Source organism: Crocuta crocuta, unplaced genomic scaffold, assembly GCF_008692635.1.
Source record: "Crocuta crocuta isolate KB4526 unplaced genomic scaffold, BGI_CrCroc_1.0 scaffold233, whole genome shotgun sequence".
Classification (NCBI taxonomy): Eukaryota; Metazoa; Chordata; class Mammalia; order Carnivora; family Hyaenidae; genus Crocuta; species Crocuta crocuta.
The window spans coordinates 8,797,200-8,804,452 of NW_027529526.1; positions in this window are offsets into that span (position 1 = coordinate 8,797,200).

Genomic DNA, 7,253 nt, shown 5'->3' on the forward strand with positions numbered 1-7,253 from the left:
CACAGTTCATGAGTTTGAGCCCTACTTCAGGTAAAAACATGAGCCCTGCTTCAGGGGAGCCCTGCTTTTCTCTCTCTCTCTCTCTCTGCCCCTTGTGGGATTCCCTCTCTCTCTCTCTCTCTCTCTCTCTCTCTCTCTCTCAAAAAAAATGGGGATGATAATACCCCTCGTGTCAGGCTTCTATGAAGACTGAATGGATACAAAAATGCTTTGTTAACCATAAAGTGTTACCTAAACATTTACTTCATCCCTTCCTCTTTGACACCCCCCCCCCAGTCAGGCCCAGGGACCCCTGTTCTCTAAACTCCCCACCCACCTTTTCAAGGCAGGAGTGGATCAAGTCAGAAGCATGGAGACTGAAAATCAACCACAACAGTGTGTTTCCCTCCCAGAGGAATATGCACTCAAAGTTTTCTCTATGCAGAGAGAAGAGATAGAGACCTTCTGTTACAGGACTTCAGACAAAATGAGCAGATGGAAGAATTATTTGGTGGTTAATGGGTTCCTTGCCTCTGAAACCTACCAGGACCATGGCTGGTTCTTGAGGAAAGTTGTTGCGAGGTACCTGGTAGTTGAATCGGAAAACACGGCAGAACGGGGACAGGCTCTTCATGCTCCTAACACCACCTTCCCTTATCCTACCCTGACAGATTCCCTATGCTGAGACCAGAACTTATTCCCCCTGTGAAACCCCCTGTTTCTAAGTCTACCTGTTGCTTTCTGACTGATCTACACATCTCTACTACCAACGTGGAGATGGAAGACAGTTCATCTATAGAACTAGAAACAGCGCCATCAGAGAGAGCTAAGTAAAAATTTTCATGTCTGTCTGAATGGTCTTCTTCTGAAAAGTTGCCATTTGGGCAAGAAGCAGTCATGGTTAAAAGCCCAGATTGTCCAGGTTGTCCAGGTTTAGATCGTTGGCTCAACTTACCAGCCTGAGTTAGTTGCTCTTCCTGTGTGCTTCAGCTATCTCATCTCCAAAGTGGAAGTGAGAATGAATAATATATTCTTAGAAGGATTAAATTAGTTAATATAACTGAAGACTTAAAATGGCTCCTGGTGTTAAGTAAGCATCTTATGTGTTTGCAACAGGGGCAGTTGTTATTGTTGCTGTTGTATTGTGGTTGTGTTAATGCAGTCAAGGTGGCAGACTGAAACAAATTGAACCCAACGTTCCCAGTACCCCCAGCATCTGTTGTAACTGGCCCTCCAGGGCACCCTGAGGCATGCTAAAGTTTTAAACCACTGGGCTAGAGGAGTGAGCAGTAGTAGCTTCCAGGAAAAAAAAAATGTGGCACTAGTAACAAGATGAAAAACAGTGCAAACTCACTTATTATAAGAGAAATGAACATTAAAATTATATTGAGACATTTCTCATTATCCAATTGGCCAAAATCCAAAAGTTTGACAACAACGTCTGTTGATTAGTCTGTGGGGAAACAGACATTCTTATACATCACTGGTGGAAACGCAAGAGATTACATTTGCCACTATCTAGCGCAAATACATACTGTTCACCTCAAAAAATTTTTTTAATCTTTATTTTTGAGAGACAGAGACAGAGAGTGAGTGGGAGAGGGGCAGAGAGAGGCAGACACAGAATCTGAAGCAGGCTTCAGGCTCTGGGCTCTCAGCATGGAGCCTGATGTGGGGCTCGAACCCACAGACTACAAAATCAGGACCTGAGTCAAAGTCGGATGCCCAACTGACAGAGCCACCCATGCACCCCAATACTTATTTGCCTTTTAAGCCATAATCCCATCTCTTGGAATTTATTCTAAAGGAACACTGGTAAAATATGAAAGGAAAACAATGGATGAAGAAGACTCTTCATTGCAGCAGATCTGTAAAAGCAAAAGATTGGAACACACTCAAACATCAAGAGGGGACTGATCAAATAAATGATGGTACATCCATCTATACAAAGGAGGACTAGGCACCTATGAAAAGGAATGAAGATCTCTATCTACTACTGTGGCATGATCTCTAAGATGGCAGATTAAGTGAAGAAAGCAAGGTGGAATAAGGTGTGTAGAGGATTATTTTACTATTTGTCTATGGGAGAGAGAGAGTGTGTGTACTACACATTTGCTTCTTGTTTAAGCACACACACACACACACACACACACACACACACACACACTGTAAGGATATGTTAGACTCTCCACAGCCCGCCTTCATCTTTCCAGCCCACGTTTAACTCCAGGTGGCCCAGACACCAGCTGTGCGCAGCTGTAGGCGGCCTCCGCCCTTGCCCAAGCTGTATACTGCGCATCTCTTGCATTGTCCTTTGAGCTGTGTTGGTCACTGCTGACAACCACTTTGGTTCATAAGCACATGTGGAAGCTCCAGGAAGTTAACACCCCCTGAGGCCATCCTTGACCAATAGGGGGCAAGGGAACAAGAGCCGTGGATCCTCCCATCTTCTGTGTCTTAAGTAGACAATTCTGAGGCACATTCTATGTGGTTCCTCAGAAGGTCCTCTGTGGTTTGAGCCCCAGTTGCCCGTTGTAGTTATCAGCTTAATAACACATTTTAGATTGACCTTCTTCCCTCTGTTTTCTTTTTCCTCTCTCTCTCTCTCTCTCATTACTGTCCCCTGGGGTCACCTCCAAAACTTAATTACCTGCATACACTCATTGTCTCAGAGCTGTTTCGTGGGGAAGAAAAAAAACTAAGGCAAATAATAAACTATAATTTTTTTAAAATTATTACTTACAGGATCAGGAGAAAATAAGTGGGAAAGAATAGTAGAAACTAGATTTTGTGAATGTACCTTACCTTTTAAACTTGACTTTTGATATATTTAAATATTTTTCATAATTATAAAGCAAAATTAAGATTCAAAAGTCACCCTTAAAACTGAAAGTAAAACAAAACAAACAAATGTGAATGTGTATGATGTTAGAGGCATAACCACACAGAGAACGATTCCAAGTGACTTTAAAGCACATAAACACATAATTTAACAGCACTTGCCTCATGAAATCAGCCCTAAAAAAAAAAAGGAATAGAAAAATAATCTTAAGCTGATTGTTGTTAACAATCTTAAATTGTGTTAATAATCTTAAATTGTTACTTTGAGACTGTTTGTGTGTGGTATGGGATAAAGCAATACAAATTATATTGTTGTCCTTGGGATCTTATATTTTTTACAGTAATGAAAGGAGATGCAGATATAAGATTGATGAGATTTTTTAAGCCATAATGTTTCATTTGAATTGGAAGTATCCATTTAGAAAAAAACACCTCATTGTATATTTAATGTTTAAAAATAAATACATATTTTCCAGCTCCTTCACACTATAAGACCTAGAAACAATAATTAGAAACAGTGTTAATGATAACTGTAAGCACTGAAATTGTAGCCAATTAAAACCATTTCCCACTTAAAAAAAAAAAAAGCCAAGAAACTGGACCCATTCACAATTGCACAAAAACCCATAAAATACCTAGAAATAAACCTAACAAAGGATACAAGAGATCTGTATGATGAAAACTATAGAAAACTTATGAAGGAAATTGAAGAAGACACAAAGAAATGGAAAAACATTCCATGCTCATGGATAGGAAGAATAAATATAGTTAAGATGTCATTACTACCCAAAGCATTCTACACATTCAATGCAATTCCAATCAAAATTGCACCAGCATACTTCTCAAAACTAGAACAAACTAGCCTAAAATTTGTATGGAACCACAAAAGACCCCGAATAGCCAAAGTAATACTGAAAAAAATAAAACCAAAATGGGAGGCATCACCATCCCAGACTTTAGCCTCTACTACAAAGCTGTCATCATCAAGACAGTATGGTATTGGCACAAAAACAGACACATAGACCAATGGAACAGAATCAAGAACTCAGAAGTGGACCCAAAAGTATACAGCCAACTGATCTTTGACAAAGCAGGAAAGAGTATCCAATGGAAAAAAGACAGCCTTGTTAACAGATGGTGCTGGGAGAACTGGACAGCAACATGCAGAAGAATGAAACTAGATCATTTTCTCACACCATGCACAAAAATAAACTCAAAATGGGTAAAGAACCTGAACGTGAGACAGGAAACTATCAACACCCTAGAGGAGAAAGCAGGAAACAACCTCCTTGACCTCCACCGCAGCAACTTCTTACTCGACACGTCGCCAAAAGCAAGGGAATCAAGAGCAAAAATAAGCAATTGGGACCTCATCAAGATCAAAAGCTTCTGCACGGCAAAGGAAACAACCCACAAAACTAATAGGGGCACCTGAGTGGCTCCATCAGTTAAGCATTTGACTTTGGCTCAGGTCATGATGTCACAGTTCGTGGGTTCAGGCCCTGTTTGAAGCCTGCTTTGAGTTCTGTGTCTCCCTCTCTCTCCACACCTCTCCTGCTCACTCTCTCTCAAAAATGAATAAACATTTTTTAAAATTTTAACAAAAAAGAAAGAAAAAATAACAGAAGTAGAATATCACCATTGTGCAACCATTACTGAATGAATGGATCCCAGTCAATAATTATCAACAGTTGTAACATCGCAGAGTAAGAGACCACTAGATATTACCTACCTCCTGATGGTTGGCCTTTGAAAAATCCTGCAAAAATTCAAACCCGAATCTAACCACATCTCTAGATCTATCTACCAAGTTACAGTAAAGACACAGAAGTATGTGTTAAACGACACCACAGGGAAACAAGCAGCAAAATTCATGTGAGGAAACTCTACACGACAAAATGCTCAGCTCATTCAACAAGTCAACTCTAAGGAGAAAAAAAGGGACCTTAAAGATTAAAAGACTTAAGAGATGTATCAAGCAATTGCAATGTATGGACTTTATGTGGGTCCCAGTTAGGTTTGGCATGAAAGGCAGGACTCTGCTTTGGCCATGGTCCCAGACTCTCCTGTCCTGGCAGATCAATGGAGACTTTTTGGAGGGACATCCTGAAATGAGAGTATACTATTGCCAGTATTCATGTTCCCTGGCCCTTCTCACACCATCCCTCTCCCCTCTCACACCCTCCAGCCTTCCCCCACTTTCCTGGCATCATACTGAACTGTGTCTTGCTCTTTAGCCTTTATTCCATCCTGTCCTTCAATCCCCTGCTTCTAAACCCCATTGTTCTTTCTCCTGTTTCTTATTTCATACATCTCTCCAGAGGCGACACCCAGTACTACCTGCTTCTAAGGTGCCTGTGCTCCCCACCCCATCACCCCCTCCCACCAATAAGCTGCCACACACTGCCTTGAGTAAATGGCATTCCACTGGCCCCTCAGCCTCCAAACTTCATAGATCATTGCCCAGCTCACTGGGCACAACCGTACCACCCAAGCAGTCCACATGCTCTTCTGACTACACCCACCCACTGCAGCCCAGCCATCTTTCAGGGACTTGGAGAATGTCTGAGTGTGAGCTCTCCTGCTTTCGCTGATGGGTATTGGTCATGGGCTTCCAAGGGTAGATTTAGTCATAGATTCTGAGGAGTCTACCATAAAGGCTCCACACCCTGTCTGTCAGGATAGACTAACGGAGGTCTGGTTCATTAGAAGCCAAGAATGGGGTGGACGATGGGCTGCCACTCACACATTTTCAGAGGACTAGACAGCTCCAACAGCTCTCGAGATAGCTCTCAATCCAGGTTAACTCTCTCGGTGGAGGTCAGGGCAGCGCTATTGACCTCTAACTCTTTGCAGGACTCCGGACAGAGGCTTCAAGGATGGGCTGGGTGATCCACCATAAGAATGGGAAGTCCAGGGGCGCCCGGGTGGCTTAGTCGGTTAAGCGTCCGACTTTCGCTCAGGTCATGATCTCGCGGTTCGTGGGTTCGAGCCCCGCGTCGGGNGGTGCTCTGTCTGTCTCTCTCTCAAAAATAAATAACATTAAAAAAAAAACAAAACAGAGGCCTCTTCAGAGCTAAGCAAAGGGACAGCCAGCCCCTGAAAATAAGCAGTCACTAGAACTAGATACCTTGCACATGTGTGTTCTGTTTCTCACTTTTAAGGAAAGATGAAGGGGCGCCTGGGTGGCTCAGTAGGTTAAGCGTCCAACTTCGGCTCAGGTCATGATCTTGTGGTCCATGAGTTTGAGCCCCGCATCGGGCTCTGTGCTGAGAGCCTGGAGCCTATTTCAGATTCTGTGTCTCCTTCTCTCTCTTCCCCTCCCCTGCTCGCTCTCTCTCTCTCTCTCTCTCTCTCTCAAAAATAAATAAACGTTAACAAAAATAATAAAGAAAGATGAAAAGTAGCTGAATAATTTATATGAGGAAATGCGAGCAGGCAGGCCACAAAGAAAGGGAGTAAAAGTGAAAGCGTTCTTCTGGGAGGAAAACATAAACATAAACAAAGCAACAGAAAAAGCAAGTCAGCTTTCTAAACCAGCTGTGGTTGGTAGAGGGTTTGCCCTTGCCTTGGGCTCACACTCTTCCTCTGCAATTATGCTCCTTTGCAAAGCTTCTGTCTTCTCGGTGCTGTCTCATCCCGACAGTGCTGAAGAAGCATTTCTGTCCCCGTTTTACTGATCAACCACTGAATCTCAAGGAGGTCCCATAGTTCCCCTACTGCCACCCAGCAGAACGGGAAGGAACCAGCCGTGTAAACCCAAGTCTAGCTCCAAAGCTCGTGCTCTTTTTTCAACTCTTAGCTGCCTTCGATCCAAGTCAGAATACCTAATCTTCTCTTCTTACAAGAGCCCTTCGCATTTTCAAAAACAACCTTTGGCTTCCTCTTCCACTCTCTCTGCCTTGCTCCCAGACCAACACGCTGCCGCCTGGCAGCCCCAGGCTCATCAGACAAAACCTGACCTGGTTTCAGATCTTTGCATCTTCCTTCCCTGAATTATGTTCCAATTTGTCCCCAGTCCCTGTACACATGTGAGCCCCAGAAGTGGACACCGATGTTCAGATCTGGCCTGATGGCTGACCAAAGCAAAGCCTGCAGGGATTATCTCTCGCTTTGATGTGGAATCAAGGTTGATGATAGCACAGCTTTAGATGGATTCATTAGCCCCGCTGACAGCCAAGGCCCAGAGCTGGTGCATAATGAGTGCTCGCTCAGCGAAAGCTCCCCAGGGGCTTTGTGCCCTGGCCTCCGCTGGGCCAGTTCTCCTCTTCCTACACTTGAGCAGTTCGTTGTTTGCAACTTCCGTTCAGGACTTTCCCCTTATTGATTTCGGTCTCATTCAGCAAACACCCACGGAGCCGAGTTAACAAGGTACGGTGGCTCTCCACGCTGGTCTTTTCCAGCCACAGCTCAGCTCCGAGGTCCTCTGGACA